This window comes from Diceros bicornis, chromosome 3 (assembly GCF_020826845.1).
Source record: "Diceros bicornis minor isolate mBicDic1 chromosome 3, mDicBic1.mat.cur, whole genome shotgun sequence".
In the NCBI taxonomy this organism is placed as follows: Eukaryota; Metazoa; Chordata; class Mammalia; order Perissodactyla; family Rhinocerotidae; genus Diceros; species Diceros bicornis.
In genome coordinates this window covers 53834608-53853794 of record NC_080742.1, presented here as the reverse complement: position 1 = coordinate 53853794, position 19187 = coordinate 53834608, and the positions used below count along the sequence as shown (strand labels likewise).

At 37.6% G+C, this 19187-nt stretch overlaps 1 protein-coding gene across 1 annotated transcript in view; it reads right to left on the bottom strand.

Moving 5' to 3' along the window:
- CHN2 (chimerin 2) overlaps positions 1 to 19187 on the bottom strand; it is a 290292-nt gene that overhangs the window by 248925 nt on the left and 22180 nt on the right. The gene's annotated exons all lie outside the window — the stretch shown is intronic.

The following is a 19187-nucleotide window of genomic DNA, read 5'->3' as shown; positions in this document are numbered from 1 at the left end:
GGCAGGAGGGTGAGAGAGAGGAGATGTGAGCTTGGAAGCAGAGGCCAGAGTGACGCAGGGCCATGAGTCAAGGAATGTAGGCAACATCCAGAAGCTGAAAAAGGCAAGAAAATAGATTCTTCCCTACAGCCTGAAAAAGGAACGCAGCTCTGCCAACCCATTTTAGAATTATGACCTTCCAGAACTATAAGATAGTCTATTTATGTTGTTTTAAGACACTGGATTTGCAGTAATTTGTTACAGCCGCAATAGAAAACTAGTACCCGTTTTTTCTCTCACCCTCACATCTCGTCCTTCAGCAAATTCTGATTGAGAATGTCCTACGTGTTCTAGCAACCAGGCTAAGGTAGCGGATATTGAAGCCGTCTGTGAAATTACAGCTCATTTTGTGGCAGCTCTTAATCGTCTGCAAAGGCGCAACCTTGCAAACAGCCATGGCCAGCTCCAGCAGAGGCCTGCGAGAAATGCCAGATACACCAGTGCCACCCATGTGTTCACTGAGTCACAAAGATGGGCTTCAAACCAGGTCTGGGCAAGTCATACTGATTATCGTCAGTGGCCATCCCACACCCTCTCTGTCACTGATATACACTACGGGGACTTGTAAAGAATAGTCTGGATCCACTGGAAGAGAAATCCAAGATGAGTGGAGGAATTATTCACTGGCCCCATGATGCTCTTATCATCCTTTCTTATCTTCTTACAGAAATCCTACTCTTCCCCCTCAGACTCTTATTGTACTTCTAACCTCCTCTCCTACTCCAGCAAAAGCTTATTTTCAAGACAAAATCTGATAAACTCATTCACTATAAAGTGCACAGGGGCTACGACGTTTAAACCATACCTCCAAGGGGTATTTACTTTTTAACAAAGATCAGAATAAGATTGTAAGCTGGAGAACAGGATCTACATCCAGCTTCTTTATCTCTGGCATCCCTCATCCCAACTAGTACTATGCCTGGAATTTAGTTGGTCTTGGATCAAAGCTTATTGAATGAATAAATGAAATCATACCAGCAGGCAGGACACCTATGCTGTCTCCTATAAATGTTAGCACTTCCTATGATAACGGAGATAATACCTGTTTTCACAACTGCTCTAAAACCTTGGAAATAAGGCCTACTAAAGGTAACCATCACTCTAACGGGACCTTGGCTTTCAAATCACTTTTTAAAACACCAGTTTAATTACTCTAGTGATGATAAATCTCTCCTAAAAATGGGGAATATGAGTACAGAAGGGTCATGTGACTTGGGATATAACATTGCCGCAGTAGACTGAGAAACAGAGAATAAAGTTCTAAACTTTCAATTAGACTGAAAAAGGGGCTCAAACCACTAAATTATCTTGTAGCTTTGATGAGCATTCACAGAGCCCTCAGCTACCCAGAAGAACCTCAAAGCACCAGACGTAACTATCCGACTCCCGTAGCGAATGCTCCTAGGCTCCCCATTGAAAACTTGTCATCGGCTGAGTCTTAACAAATCCCGTGCAAACCTAGGGTTATAACCTGGGGTCAATGGAGGGCTTCAGTGTGGTTTGTGGGCCCCATGAAATTTTATGCAAAACATTATGTATATGTGCATGTGAGCTGTTTTAAAGGAGTAAATCTGACCAAGGAAGGTTTAGAAGCCACTGCTTTAAGAAATGGTTCCAGCCATTACGTCTTTTTAACATACAGGTTCTTACTTTGGTGTCTTTCTTTGGTATCATTATCTCAAACAATTCTTCTTTTCATCCAGTCTGTTGGTCACTGTATTCATTTCCTATTGTTGCTGTAACAAATTACACACTCTCCGTTGCTTAAAATAACACAAATTAATTATATCACAGTTCTGGAGGTCAGAAGCCTGAAATGGGTCTCAGTGGGCTAAAATCAATGAGCTGGCAGGGATATGTTAATTCTGGAAGCCTTAGGGAAAAGAGAATCCATTTCCTTGCCTTTTCCAGCATCTAGGGGCTGCCAGCAGTCCTTGGCTGATGACCCCCTTCCGTCCTCAAGGCCAGCAATAGCCTGTTGAGACTTTCTCACTTCAAATCCCGCTGACACTGACTCCTTTGCCTCCCTCTTCCACATTTAAAGGACCCCTGTGAATACATTGGGCCCACCTGGAAGATCTAGGATACTCTCCCCATTCCAAAGTCAGCTGACAGCAACCTTACTTCCATCTACAACCGTTAAGTCCCCCTTGCCATGGAACATAACATATTCACAGGTTCCAGAGACTAGGATATGGACCCTTGGAGGCCATTATTCTGTCTTCCACAGTAACTTAACACATTCCTTGAGCACCCACTTCTATTATGAGGTTTTATAAGAGATTTTTGAAGATAAACTGTGTTTGACATAGTCCTTACTCTTCAGGGGACAAGAATAAAGATGATGATAATTGCTGCCATTATGGAGAATTTACTATCTGCCAGGCTCCTTTCTAAATACATTATATGACTTAACTTACCTAATCTTGCAACCACCCACCATTTTAGAGAAAAGGAAACTGAGGCACAAAGAGACAATGTTTCTTGCCCAGGTCACATAAGTAGTTTGGCGGCAGGATGGGGTTTACACACAGGCACTCAGACTCTGGAACCCAAGCTGTGAACCTCCATGATAGTTTGTTCTTCAATATAACACTGAGAAAAATTAAAGAAAAAAAGGGCATTAACCAGGTAAACAAAAACAATATAAATTGTAGAAATAATGTAAAACTGCAAGCAAAAAAAAGACAATGGAAATTAAGATAAACAAGTCCTAACAAGGGATGTTAAAAGGACTGGACAATATTATAGATACATGAGGACAATTCAATGAAAATAATCAATGAATAGTCATTGTCACCACTGTCGTTCTAAAATAATGTCTGTCATAAAAATAACTGAAGTTTTCATAGGGTGTATAAATAACAGTTTAGAAAGAAGCCTGCGAAATTTAATGACATCCTGCATTCAACCGACATTCGACAACTCTAAAATATGTGAGTGCACACTGAGGGGACACGCATCTCAGAGGGAAAGAGATAGCCTCAGCCAAACCCCAACAATGAAAAAGATGCGCCTCGGTTCTCAGATGGAAATAAATATCAGCTCACTCATGTTGTTTGCAGGTTTGAAGCTACCAGAATGAAATTAAGTCTGCAAAATTTAAGGGTGACTGCTTCTTAGACATGGAAATTGTATCTGTTGAATGAAACTCTACAGGAAGAAAAAAAAAAGAGAGGCAGAGTATATTGTTTCTCAAAGGGAGAAAGCAGCTGCAATGCTGGGCGAGTGATTTAGAAAGGCTTCCTGGCTGTCCACATAAAAGGATGAGAAGAAATCTGACGAGATGAGAAAAAGAGCTGGCGACTAAACCAGAGAAAGGTTAAGGAAATACAAAGGAATTTTTTTTTAAGTAGCGTTTAAAGGCAGACTGGAAGAAAGGGTAAGAAAAGAGAAATTCCTGTTTTAAAGTCCCATCTCACACTAATTCTGACTATAAAAATGACAGCAAGGTCCTGAATCTATTTTCTCCCACTGATGTCCTCATAAAATGTCCTAGGTTTACAAATCTGTTTACAAATCCAAAGATAAACCTCCTCAGTGCCCTGTTTCAAGCAAAGCCCAGGGTCTCAGTGGTCACAGAGTGCCCTTTCTGCTCCTGTCACAATCACCAGCAACTGTATGATTCAGAACCAAAGACACTGGAGGGAAAAGTTGCTACTATTTGTGTAAGGAAAAGTGGTTTATGCTTCCAGTGACTAATATTATTAGTAATAAAAATAAATACTTAACCTGCAATAACCTGAAGACACACCATGAGAAACTCAATGAGGAAGATGATCTGTGCATATAGGAATCATAATCATATGCCATGATAAAAGGTGAACAAGCAACACACAACCCAAAAAGGAAACACTGTGAAATTTAACTAAAAATGCAGACTGTTCAAGAAGCAGCCCACATCTCCCTTATACACTGTAACCAATAATCTAAAGTGCTAATGATAGTATCAGAGCTATAATTTGGTCCCCAAAGAAACATCTAAAAGGCTAAAATAAATAAGTTGGAAAACATCCACCCCCAAAAGTGCAGTAATGATTGTTTTTTCATATTCCCATCGCCGTGCCCCTATGCTACCTTTGTGCTTTGCTGAGAACAATATATTATTATTAAGGAGATATCTCTTTGTTTCTGTTGCTTAACATTTTCATTAATGACTCCGAGAGAAGAATTTCACGTTAACACCAAATAGAGATGAGACAAGAGGACAGCAGAGAATATCTTCAAAGATAGACTCCAAAATCAAAGTAATTTTGGCAAATGAGACTACTAAATTCAGTACACCAGAAGAGGAAAACAAAGGGCACACATGGCACGTGGGAATGGGCTGGCTATGAGCAACACAGAAAAGATATTAGATAATTTTGCCCTTTGTATAGAAAGATGATGCCATTGAACACCCTCCTCCCCCGGCGCACACACCTTTTCTCCCATCAGTGATGGGTTTTTGCCAATTTTAACCACATTCCCCTCCAGTTCTTCTGCTAACACATAACCTGTTTGTTGTGGCCACAGAACACAGTGATAATATTTAAATAGTGGACTGGGGACCCACTTCACACTGCCCCATGTACAACCAACTTTGAGCTGAAGTTGAGCCAGGAGATATACAATGAGGGACAGAATATTTCCCCCAAAGCAAGCACAGTATTGCGCCAGACACAGGCAAACAGCTTATTGGAACTGATAGGTGTCCTCCTGCCAGGCTCATTACAAAGCAATTGGCAGTGTGGTATGCTAGAAGAGGTTTATCAATTCTTGGCTGTGTGATCACAGGCAGGATATTTAATCTTGCTGAGCCTCATTGCCCCTCATCTACAAAATGGGCTTAGCAAAAACACTAGCTGGCCTTACAAGGTGCTTTGAGATGCAAACTGATTATACAGCTGGATGCACTTTGTAATAGGTAAATATTAGTGGAGTACAATGTTCAGTTTTCGGTATAATAAAGAAATGTCATTACAGGGAATAGAAAAGGTTTTGTAGATAAGTCACGAAAAAAATTTCAAGATTTGAGAACGTTAAAAGGGATGGATTTTATCATGTAAAGAAAAAAAAGACAAAAATCGGGCCATCTGATAGTCTTTAAATATATGAAAAGCTTTCATTGAGCAGCTAAAACAAAAACAACAGAACTAAAATAAAAGAAGAGGAATTGGGTTTACATTGTATCATGTAGGATTTTTATCTTTACAAAGAATTTTTAGTTAGTAAGAGTTGGAATACAGTGACACAATACAATTTTCATCCCTAGAAATCTTTACTAACTGGGTAAATACTTTTCTGAGGCAACAAAAATACAATCTTTCTGGAAAATAGACAAATGAATTTAGATTGCCTTCTGAAGCAAAGTTGGCAAATTTTCTCTGTAAAGGGCCAGATAGTAAATATTTTAGGCTCTGTTGGCCTTACAGTCACTGTCACAAGTTCTCTACTCTGCTGGTCTATGTGAAAGTAGCCATAGACGTTACTTAAGCCAATGGGCATGGCTGAGTTCCAATAAAACTGAATTCGCAATAACAGGTGGCAGGCTGGATGTGGCCAGTAGGCTGTAGTTTTCCAATCCCTCATCCACAGGTTCCTTCCAGCCGTAGGATTCTAACCAAAAAACACAGCTGCAGCAAACAGTGACAATCAAACCAAAGGAAAAATACCTTCATACTCACTATTGCAGCCATGTAATACGTCATATGTCATACGTAGTATGTCACATTACTAGGTGATGGAACGATGCTGTTCTTTCTATCGAGATCTTGGGAATATAGTTAATTAATCTTCGTAATCAGCTCATTAGGATAATACATCATCCATGATTTTTTCCTTTTAGCAAAACATAAAAATGTTTACATATGTTTATGGCTATAATATCCAGACTTTGTAATCCAAGTGTATAATATTACAATCTGGTGCACTAGGAAGCACATGCCATATGCTTGGCTTCCTCATCTTTCCTGCCAATGGGAAGTATTTTTAGATAAGGTAAAGACATGTGTGGGAAGATACTCCCTTGCTCTTTTTCTTTCTGTTACTCTTTCATCTCAACCTTCTTCCTCATCCCACTCTATTCTTGCAAAGAAGACTACAACAGCACTCCCAGCCCAGGGAGGAGGTCAAGCATGGATAGAGGCTGGACAGATCAGGCTAGCGGGCCTGAGAGCTTTAAGGGTTAAAGCAGAATATCAATTCCATCCTTGAGTCCATGGGCCAGAAAGGAAAGCACGTCACTATGCCTGGAAATCAGGCCAAACTGGAACAGAGTGGGAGCAAAAGGAAGAGTGGGCGTGAAATGAGAGTTCAGGAAGGAGAACGGGGCTCCAGTGCCAGAGGCTCATTTATCTGGCACCCTGCCCTGACGTATGTGGGCGGAGTGGCCTCCTTAAATCCTGGGGTCATAGGAGACAAACAACCCCCCTTTACTACTGTGCCTGCAGCCAAATCATCTTGGACTTTGATCACATCAAATTCTCTACCTTGGTGTATTTGTTTCCTGATATTGCGTAATGGAAAGGTTTTTTGGGTTTTTTTTAATCTAACAAGTGAAACTAATCAAATGTTGGCCTACTCATTCTAAAGGTGTAACACACATATGTGTGTGTGTGTGTGTACGTATACATATGGTTTTTTTAAGGTAGCTTCTCCGTGAATTAGAAGCAATGACTTGTAGGTACCCGGATTTTAAGAAACTTAATACCATGTTTAGCACTTAAAAAATACATAGGGCTGAGAATTTATTTGTTGTACAACCTGAGGCCTCAAATTCAGCAATAAGCTTATCGGGTGCCAGCATCCATGGGTGAAGAAAGGTTTTGCAGCCTGGATATATTAGTGGGACTACCCAGGATAAAACAAAGAAGGAATGAAATTCTTTTGAACTTGGACCATAGATACTAGGCTTATATCACTTAGGGTTATTTCTATTGCAAGTGACAGATGACAGAAGCCCTAATTCCAACTGGTTTAAGCTAAAGAAAAAAAAGCTGTGGTAGCTAAAAGGCCAGGGGTAGAACTTTAGCCACTACTGGATTCAGGCTGAGACACCATGAATCAGGACTCAGTTCTTCATCTCTCAGCTCCGCCCCCATGGTGGTACACTTTATCTCAGGTCCCAGGTGGATGACTGCAAGATGACTACAGCTTAAATCCAGCAAGCAAAAGCCAGAGCAAATGGCCAGTGGTTCCAACGAGGTCATGTGCTCTTTCTGGCCCAATCCCTGAAGCTCTTCTCAGCTCCCAATCCCTGGGAAGCTCCGGACATGTATGGACTGAGAGGGTTAGAGAAAAGTGGGCACCCAAAAGAAAATCGGTGGTTTTTGCCACAAGAAGGGGGAGTAACACTGGACAGTAGATATTCCTTATCAAGGAACTCAATGCCTCCATCTCTATGGAACAAAGAACAACTTAATGCAGTGCAGGTGGCTAATGGCAGAAAAGAGACCACTGAGTCGGGAAAGTGACTGCAAGTCAGAAAAGTATGAAAATGGAAAAGTTGATGGTTTGATGTGGGCTACAGTGTCCAGCAAGGCATGGAGACATCTCAAGAAGCTTCCTGCTGCCAGTGGGATGCTATTATAGTGGGAGCCAATGGGGAAACAAGACCCACTAAATCTGCCAAAACAGTTACAGTCTGTGGCAATGCTAAACTAAACACTGAAGTAGTATAGTCCTAGAATATTCTAACAAAATGGCAACATCATGTCACATCTCACCACAGATCTAATGACTTGAGATCAGGAACTCCTATTACTCCTTTTATAAGCACAAAATGATAGGAACTGTGCTTATGTATACATTATAACTTGCTTCTGAAAACCTGAATGCCTTCTACATATCTCACAGCTTTGAGCAGCCTTTTACATTCTCCACAGGAGAATGGGAAAAGTAAAGACCAGCTTAAGAAATTCATTTTAGGGGGAACAAAGCAAAAAATTAGTCATCAAAATCTATTTTCTATCCTTACAATAAAATTATCTTCTTTATCTTAATTATTTGGGGTATTCGTTGAGAAAGGTAAAAGCAAAATAAAGATCTCCAGGATAATTCCAGAGAATACCTGAAAATTCATATCACAGGCAAAGTGGTGCGAATTTGATTCTGATTTGTACAAATTGATTTTTTTACTTTAATGGTATAAACTGGGTGATTGTTCAACTCTGCTTTGCTTAAGAACACATAACATTTAGCCAAGGTTTTTTGGTTTTGGTTTTGGTTTTTTTTTTTTTTGGTGAGGAAGATCAGCCCTGAGCTAACATCCACACCAATCCTCCTCTTTTTTGCTGAGGAAGACTGGCCCTGGGCTAACATCTGTGCCCATCTTCCTCCACTTTCTATGGGACGCTGCCACAGCGTGGCCTGACAAGTGGTGCATCACATATAACATTTTAGCCAAGATCTTAAAATACACAGACCCGAGCTGATGCTCAGGGCCACTGTGCACAGTAAATAAACAGCATAAAGCTCTGTGAAGTTTCCAAGGAGAAACTAAGACAGTAACTGTCTTCACATCAGAAAATATTGTCTATTTTTCTTTTTTAAAAATCACATCAAATGTGCTGCTTTTCTAGCTGACTATAAAAACCAGTGACTCATGTTTTCGTTTCATGCCACCAGGCTCTTTGGGCTGGTCTAGCCCAGACTTACCTACCTTACATCATGGAAGTTTCCAAAAAGTCTAAATACTTTAGGATTTAGTTCATTTTTCCCCACTCATAATAATAGATTTCTGAAAGATCATTTAAAAATGTTAAATTTCCCCTCATTTTTCAAAGCATTGAAAATACTACAGGCAGTCAATTGAGAAAGGACAGCTCATTGTTCTGTTTTTTCCCCACAGAGAATTTATGTCTTAAAAGATATTTTTAAAAAAGGAAGGTTATTTAATATGTCTCCCTGGCCAACCCAGAAACTGCTATAAATTCAAAATTCATTCTTGTACAATGTTCTTAATTATAAGATAAGTAATCTTTCCATGTTAGTTTAATTCCGTCCTATTTATCTTCTCAAGTGGAATGACACATTGCAAATACCATTTGGGGAGTTTTATTAATAAAGGCCTAATCCCATGGCTTGTAGGACATGTCTCAGAATAATGTTTTAACTACAGTAAAGCTCAGCGACTGTAACAACCACTCAGTAATTAGAGCTGGCCCCCACGTGAGGTAAGTTGCCTTTTCCAGTGCGATTAGTGGTGATTCTTCCAAGTGGGTCTCCAAGAGCTCACAGCAGGTGATCAGCTTCAGTCTCCTGCTTAGAGACGTGGGGAAGATTACCAGCTTTGCTGTACTTCTGGACTATATTTTTCATATCTTGGAAAATCAGGAAAGGAAATCAAGAGAGACGCTAAACCACAGCACTAATGTTCAATAGAGAATCTTTGGAGATTTTGCTCTAACCATATACATACATACCTCCATACAGATGGACAGTCAGAAGGCGCACACACACACACACAGTTTTTCATATACTGCCTTTGGTTCACTGATCTGGGAATTTAATCATGATACATAATATCGTCTTTCTTAGATCTCAGATGTATACAAAAGTCCAACAACTACCTTACAATAAAGTTTGCATACTTAATAGCTAACATATCTTTCCAAGCTAATTTGCCATGTCCAGGTATAATAGGATAATGTTATAATTAGACCATATTTTCCCCTCTTGATTCTGGACAAATTCTGGATTAATTTAAATAATTTGTGAAGCATTTGATGACAATCAGGAAGGAATTCTTTTTCCATCTGCTTTAAATCTATAAGGAGTTTGAAAGGGTTCAGTTTCGAGTTTCAGAGCTCTGGCTTTAGCAATTTTCTGCAACTAAAAGCAATCTTGCTGTGATTGAAAATGGAAGTGTCAACTCAGGCAGGCTACAAATTGCCAACAGAGGGAATAGCCATTTTAAATTACTTCCAATGCCCAAATAAATTCTCCCAAATGGAAATCTGCCTTTATCCTTATTTTCTATCTCCAGGAGATGATATGTGTTTTACTCATTATGAATCATCCTCTCCATTCCTTTCTACTAAGGCAAAGGACAATGAGCAAAATGTACTTACAGACTGCACTACACTGGGCTCTGCTTATGGCATAAGATCTATAACAAATAAGGTTATCATATGAAAATATGAGTTATCATATTTAAAAAAATACATTTGAATAGCACTTTACCAACTGTAAGATTATATTAAATTTAGAAATGAAAATATGTGGAAAATGCTTTGTTGACTTAAAAAAATAAATCTCCATATGGATTAGCTGTCATAGGCATTTCAATTGCTTCTCACAATAATCTTTTAGGTAAGCAGGGAGGATATAACGTTTCATAGTTTTTGCAGATACTTAGAAAAAATATTTATATTGCGAGGGTTCTTCTCATCATAAATTAGTTATGCTACTTAATTATGTATATAACTTAGTTAAAACTTAGTTGTATCTGACCATGGCCCAAAAGTCTTTCCTTTTCAGTTATATTTACTGTGTTCACATATAGTGTCACTTAATCAGGAATTGTTTCATAATTTTTCATAATTGGGACACTTCTGGGGGGAAAATAATTAAGTTAATGATTAAGAAGTAAGGGCTTCGGGCCGGCCCAGTGGCTTAGTGGTTCAGTGCGCGCGCTCCGCTACTGGCGGCCCGGGTTTGCATCCCGGGCGAGCACCAACGCACTGCTTCTCCGGCCATGCTGAGGCCACGTCCCACACACAGCAATTAGAAGGATGTGCAACTATGACATACAACTATCTACTGGGGCTTTGGGGGAAAAAAAAGGAGGAGGATTTGCAGTGGATGTTAGCTCAGAACCGGTCTTCCTCAGCAAAAAGAGGAGGATTAGCATGGATGTTAGCTCAGGGCTAATCTTCCTCACAAAAAAAAAAAAAAAAGAAGTAAGGGCTTCTTAACTGGGACAGCAGTTCCACCCAACTGTGCCTCTTCCAGTAAGTGGCCCTTAGGATGATCTGACTTCACAATATCAGTTGGGACTGTCTCTCCCGTCATGTTCATTTGCTGCTTCTGCTACTGCAGTGGTTTTAACACTCTGGACAAATATAATTAATTAAATAATTAATAATTAATTAATAAAAATATAATTCTGTTGATGAAAAGCTTCTTGTTCTTGAAATAGAAAAGTATTGGATTTTGCCGCTGGTAGATTTTTAGAGAACCAATTCAACAGAGTTTTAAGTCAACAAGAAAGGGGGTATGGGAAGGGTGAAGATATGTCACAACTGGAATTTTCATGCACTGCTGGGTGGAAAACCACTTTAGAAAGCTGTTTGGCAGTATCTTGTAGAGGTGAATATATACATACCCCATGACCTAACAATTTCACATGTAGGTATATATATAACAGATTGTGTACATAAGTGCATAGACAGGAATATTCATAGGAGCACTTTTTTGTAGTAGGCCCAAATTGGAAACAAGCCAAGAGTCCATCAATAGCAGAATACATAAGTATATAGAGATAAATATATAGAAATTGGAATATTATACAACAGCAAAAAAAAGAATGAAACCACAGGTAGACATAATATATGGATGAATCTCAAGACACAATGTTGAGTGAAAGAATTTAGATATAAAAGAGCATATAAGTGCACTTTGTATGATGCTACACATATAAAATTCACAGCCAAAATTAACCTATGGTGAGAAAGTCAGAATAGCAGTTAATTTGGGGAATGGTAATAATGATAAATCAGTGTTTCATTGGAAGGCCGGAATAGACTGGCTACATCTACGTGGATGATATGAAAAGGGTGTTGGCAGAAGGCAAGACTAAATCAACAGGGAGGTGATTTGGGATGGTATAGCCAAGAAATTGGAAGAAGAGCTGATCGTACAGAGTTCTAACCGAGGACAGAGTGAATTCTTTTCCCCAAGTCACTAAAAGTCTAAAGTAACAGCTTGATACGTCAGTCTTTTTAATTTTAGCCATTCTGGCGGGTATGTAGTAGTATCTCTGTTATTTCTATTTATATTTATCTGATGACTATTGATGTTGAGCATATTTTTACATGTTTATTGGCAATTGTGATATTCTCTTCTGTGAAGGCTATTTCAAATATTTTGCCCAATTTTTAATTGGGTTGACTGTATTTTTCCAATTGCTTTGTAGGATACTTTATATATTCTGGAATCAAGTACTTTTTCAGATATACATATATCTGTAACAATTATTTCTGAGCTCTCTTCTATTCATTTGCTCTATTCATGTATCCTTGAGCCAATGCCACACTATCTTAATTACTGTAGCTTTATAGTAAATCTTAATATCTGGCATTGTAAGTTCTCCATGTTATTTTCTCTTTAATATTGCCTTGGCTATTCTTGGTCCTTTGCGTCTCCATTTAAATTTTGGGCCGGTTTAACAATTTTCACAAAAATATCCCATTGTGATCTTGATTGGGATTGCATTAAATCTGTACATCAAATTGAGGAGAATTGTTATCATAAATATCATCTAATCCATGCACATAGTATATCATTCCATTTATTTAAACATTATTTTTTCTTCAATAATATTTTGTAGTCTTCATTGTAAAGATTTTACACATCTCATTAAACTTATTGCTAGGTATTGCTTTCTAAACTTTACTATAAATGATATTGTTTTAAATTTCATTTTCCAATTATTTGTTGCTCGTCTACAGAGAAACACCTGATTTCTTTTTACATTGACTTTGTACTCAGCAATCTTGTTAAATTCACTTATTATTTTTCAATAGTTGTTTTGTAGATTATTTTAGATTTTCTAGCTACACAATTACATCATCTACAGAAAATAGTTATACTTCTTCCCTTCCAATCTTCATTATCTTTTTTTTTTTTTTTTGCCTTATTGCATTGGCTAGGATTGCCAATGTTGAAGAGAAGTAGTGAGAGTGAAACAAGAAGCATGTCTTTTTCTCAGTCTCACTGAGAAAACATCTATTATTTTATCATTAAGTATGACACCATCATATTAAAGAAGTTCCCTTCTATTAGCAATTTGTTGTTTTTTTATTATAAACAAGTGTTAAATGGAATCAAATGATTTTTCTTCATCTACTGAGATGATTACATGGTTTTCCTCCTTTATTCTTTTAATGAGGTTTTGATTATTTTTTAAAAGTTAAAATCACTATGGATTTCTGGAATAAATGTCATTTGATCACGATGTATTATCCATTTGTAAATCACTGAACTTAATTTGCTGAAAATAATTTTAGGATTCATTAGAGATATTGACTTGTAATTTTCCTTTCTAGCAAGTTATTGTCAGAGTTTGGTTATGCTGATCTCATAAAATGAATTAAGATATGTTCCATCTTTTGCTATTTTCTGAAGAGTTTGTGTAAGATGGGCATTATTTCTTCCTTAAATGTTTGGAATAATTCATTACTAAAGCAATCTGGGTCTGGAATTTAATTTGTAGGAAGATATTTAATTTCTGTTTCAATTTAAATACTAGATATAAAACTATTCAGATTTTAAATTTCTTCTTATGTTCATTTTGGTCAGTTGTGTTTTTGAAGGAATTTGTCAATTTTCTCTAAGTTGTCAAATTTATTGACATAAAGTTGATCATAATACCTTCTTATTATCCTTTCAATATTTCTGTGACCCCTTTCTTTTCTCTTTGATGTTCCTAACTTGTGTTTTCTCTTCTTTTACCCTTTCTTTTTTTTGTTTTTTTGGTGAGGAAGATCAGCCCCGAGCTAACGTCTGTTGCCAAGCCTCCTCTTTTTGATGAGGAAGATCGGCCCTGAGCTAACATCCGTGCCCATCTTCCTCTACTTTATATGGGACATCGCCACAGCATGGCTTGACAAGCGGTGCATCGGTGCGTGCCCGGGATCCAAACCTGTGAACCCCAGGCGGCCAAAGCAGAGCACATGCACTTAACCGCTTGCGCCACTGGGCCGGCCCCCTCTTCTTTTACCCTTGATTGATCTTCTAGGGGTTTATGAATTATATTAATATTTTTTAAAAACCACACATGGTTTTGTCAATTTTTTATATTATATATTTTTTCCTATTTCTTTGATATCTGCTCTTATTTTCATCATTTCCTTTCTTTTCTCTTTTGAGTTTAATTTTCTGTGTATTTGCTAGTTTCTTGAGTTGGATGTTTAAATAACTTATTTTCAACTTTTCCTTTTTTCTACTATATACATACAAAAAGCATAAATTTCCCTCTAAGTATTGGTTTAGTTCTATCTCACAAGTTTTCATATGTTGCGTTTTCATTATCTTCATCATTCACCTCAAAATATTTCCCTATTTACATTGTAACTTCTTCTTGCATGGATTACATCGAAGTGTTTTGCTTAATTTCCAAATATTTGGTGATTTTCTAGGTATCTTTCTGTTATTGAGTCCTAATTTAATTTTACTCTGGTCAAAACATATACACTAATTCCAATCCTTTGATATTTGTTCAGACATATATGGCCAAGATGTGGTCTATTTTGTTAAATGTTCCATGAGCACTTAAAAGAAGGACCTATGTACATTTGCAAAGAACACAGTCATTGGATGTGGTATTCTATATTTGTCAATTAGTTCAAGTTGGTTAATTATATTTTTCAAATCTTCTATTTTTTTATTGACTTTTATCTGCTTAAAATCTCCAACAATGATTTTTGGATTTGTCTATTTCTCCTTTGAGTTTTGCCAATGTTTGTTTGCCAAACTTTTCATAGTTTGAAGATGTATCATTCAGTGCCTACAAATTTAGGATTGTTATAACTTTCTTTTGTCACTAAGAAATGGCCCTCCTTATCTATCATAATAATTCTTGCTTTAAAATCCACTTTGTCTGATCTTAATATGTTGATATAGCTTTCTTTTGGTTAGTTTTTGCATGCTATATCTATCTCTAACCTTTTACTTTCAACCCATCTGTGTCTTGATAAAGTGCCTTAAAATGTAAACCTACTACAGTTGGTTTTCTTTATCCAGTCTGACAATATTTATTTTTTCATTGGAATGTTGAAACCACTTATATTTAATGTAACTACCGATATAGTGGCTTTTAATTTTAATTGCATCCTGCAATTTGTTTTCCATTTGTCCTATGTATTCTTTCCTGTATTTATTCTTTTTCACGATTTCCTTTTAAATCAATCAAATGGTTTTTTCCCCAATCAAATCGTTTTATTAATTATTTTTTCTCCCTTGTTAGCATTTTAGTTGTACCATTTTTATTATTATTTTAATGGTTACCCCAAAGATTACAAAATGCATCTGTGACTCACTTCAGTTTTCTCTAAATTAGTAATTTTACCTCTTCCTAAACAAGGTAAGAACCTCATAACAGTTTAACTCCATTCGCCCTTGCCATCTTTTGTGCTACTATTGCTATGTATTTTACTTTTATAAGTGTTATAAATCCCACGAAAATTATTATTGTCATGGTTTTAGGTAATATTTATTTATACTCATCCACATAATTACCATTTCTGGAGGTCTTCATTCCTTCCTGCAATTATGTTTTTCTATTTGAGACCATTTTCCTTCTGCCTAAAGAAATTTCCTTAATACAGATCTTTTTTTTTTTTTTTAACATACCAATCATAATTATTTTGAGGCTCATAGAAATGAGCTGGAAAGTAATTCCAAGACAGGGATCATCTCTAGGTCTGTTTTTATGCCTGCTTTATCTCTTGATTATTAGTCAGTTTTTCTGCTTCTTCACAGATGAAATAATTTTAATTTTATGATGTACATTGTAGATGAGATATTATGTAAACTCTGCATTATGTCATTTTTCTCTATGGAGAGTTGAGTTTTGTTTTGTTCAGATGTTAAATTACCTGTGGATCACCTTGATCCTGTGAAGGCATGGGTGAAATCCTTATTCCCTAGGATCGCACTCTAGCTTTCTAAAGCCTCGCATGAATCTCAGAGTGTTCATCCAGGTCTGTCAACTCTCACTGAGCCCAAACTCCTACATCTCTCTAGCACCATGTGGCCTCTGAAATCTCTAATCTTCTCTCCAGCCTTCTCTCTGCTAGGCTTTCCTGCCTCTCACCCTGCACGTGCACAGCTTAAGAATTGGGCCAAAGAACCTAAAGAAATTTTTATGCAGATTTAGGGCTCCTTCTCTATAGCTCCTTCTTGTCTGGGACTCTGACCCTCAAATCCTTGATACCCTCAAACTCTGATCTCTGCTTCTTCTGCCCAGGGAGACTGAAGTTCTCTGTTTGGGTCTATTTTCTTGCACCTTGGTTTGAAAAATGTTCTCAGAGAGAAAGCCAGTGTGCATGTGGGATCTCGAGAACTCTCCTACCTCTTGCTCAATGATTGTATTTCTATATTGGTTGTTATCCAATGCCTAAAAGAGCTGTTTACATATTACCCAGCTTTTATAGCTTTTCACAACAGGAGGCTGAGTCCAATACCAGTTACACCATCATGCTCAGGACTTCAAAAGTGGAAATTCTTTCTTTAATGTTTAAGTATAGATAACGCCATACCATAGATAAAATTCTCTAATTTTCTATTTTTCACTTAAGTGCTCTAATATAAGCATTTCCTAGGTCATCAAAAACTCTTCCCAGGGGCCAGCCCGGTGGTGCAAGTGGTTGGGTGCGCGCACTCCGCTGCAACGGCCCCGGGTTCACTGGTTCGGATCCCAGCGCACACCGATGTACTGCTTGTTAAGCCATGCTGTGGCAGCATCCCATATAAAGTAGAGGAAGATGGGCATGGATGTTAGCCCAGGGCCAGTCTTCCTCAGCAAAAAAGAGGATTGGCATTGGATGTTAGCTCAGGGCTGGTCTTCCTCACAAAAAAAAAAAAAAAAAAAAAAAACTCTTCCCAAACGTCATTTAAGTTAGCAAAATTTCATTGTATGGATATGTTTTCCTCATTTAACCATGGTCCTAATCACCTGTGTTTTTTTAATCTTATTTCCCTCTCATTTATTTAAGAGCTTTTAGTAAATGCTTCTTGAACTTTAAAGTACTTAAAAATCATTTGGGGATCTTGTTAAAACTCAGATTCTAATTCAGCAGGTGTGGGGCAGGCCTGAGAATCTATAATTCTAACAAGCTTCCAGGTGGTACAGGTATCAGGGACCATCTTTTGACTGTGAGAGGCTCTGGCTGACTCATCATTTGAGATGGTGGGAAAACACTGGGGGTTTCATTACCTTGACTGCACTTGAGTATCACTCAGCCTTACTCTAGGAGATTCTAATTCTCTAGGTCTGGAATGTGGCCCAGGCCACTGTTTTTGCAAAAACCATTCCTGGTGAATCAGGATTAAGAACCACTGGATCAGTCTCTGACAGAGCCTGTCTTATCTAAAACAACCTAAATGTCCTGTTAGATAGGAAAGTTAGATTAATATAATATCTAACTTTAAAAAGTATATCTTAATAGGACATAACCTTTTAAGACAGGTATTATCTGATTCCACCAGTCCTCACATCCATCTTCACCAAGCATGACTTCTCTGTCCAGCATTTATGGTTACAGCACCAACTTAAGAAGAAAGCAGAGCCAACTCAGGAGCTGAGGACAGAGGTGCTGGTGTGCTGGCAGGCGTGAGGGTTGAGAGGAGGGTGGGAAGCAATGTCACAATCTCAAACAAGACGAAAATCACCCAGGGCCCTATACAGCTTTGTAATTAATACCAATTCATTGTTTCCCTTGAACCGTCTTTTTTTTTTTTTTAATTGTAAGATTAAGAGGGTTAGAACTATAGGCTAAGCCTAGTATTATTAATATCTGAACTCCACCAGTCACGTCCATGTTTTAAACAAAAGGCAAATGTCTTCTAATTGCAATGCTAGCTAATCAGGATGATAAGCCATCAGGGTACCCCGATTAAAGGCCTTTACTGCCAGTTCCTTCAAGTGCAGGAAGAGACACACACCCTCTTGCACATACGCATTAATTCACATTCAGGTTAAGTTATTGCATTTCAGCATGCTGCCCAAGGGATGAAGAAGAGATGGCAAGTTATCAGAAACATATCTCTTATGCAGATATCCTTAGAAGCATGCATACAATCTAAAGAAAATCATTCTTATTTGCTCCAAGCAACTAAAGGGAGAACCAGAATTAAAAACAGTAAACCCAAAGGACCATCAGGCCTTAAAGACATACTGTAACCTATATCCCAACTAAATATTTATATTCACTTGAAAAGCATTGTTAGGATTCTTTCATCTCAAAGATTAATTTTCTATTTAATTAAAAATATCTGATACATCACAACTTTCAAGATGTTTTCAGCTAATAAAAATGCCAAATGCTTTTATTTTTCCCAGTGGCCCTCCCAGTCTATAAATGTTACCACTGGTCCTGATTTAAGGTTTCTTTTCCATTCAGACTGAGATTGGTACAGAGCACTTGAGTAGACTCCAGATAGACGGCTCCTAAAATTAAAGAATGTCCTGTATGCACATAGTTAGTGAACAATATGCTGAGTCTTACATAACTCCTGTGTTGAAAAAAAGGCAAGGGTACAGCAATAGGTCAGATAACTACTCTGGTTTGCTCTTCGCAAGGCACAGCCTGAGATAATATAAAAATAATTACATGCACAAACCAGATTTTCCAAACTGCTTATTTAGTTTTCTAGGTCAATATAGCTGGTCAAATCCCTCTGAAAGTTAAGTTTTCCAGCTGACCACAAGTGGTTAGTTCACTTACAGTTATTTCTGTAAAGTGCTGCATATATTTAGAAGTTCAAGGGACTGTGATGTTTATTCCTCATTTTCTGGAGAGTTTTTCCCCCTAATAAGTACTGTGAGTAGATTGGGGAGAAAGAGCAGATCAAAAGCCACGCTACTGTAAAAGTTTAACACCATCTTCATTACCATGTAATTAAAACTTTAGGTACGGACAAATAAGTTCCAAATGACTTAAAACTGAATCCACTCAATAATTAGAACTTAGCATTTGCACGTTAAAATAAGTATTATTTTCATAAGTATAGCCTGTTCTACAAGAACATGCTAATTTTCCCTTTGTTCCAATTTATCCTGTCCTCAATAATTTGCACACACACACAAAAATTGCAATGGTATTATTTTGCCTTTATAGAGGAAAATATCGATGCATTAGTCAGTCCTTTGATTTCCAGGTTATATCAGTGGTCTCAGAAATTTAAAGCATCCACTATCTTAAACCAACACAGACTTGAATCAG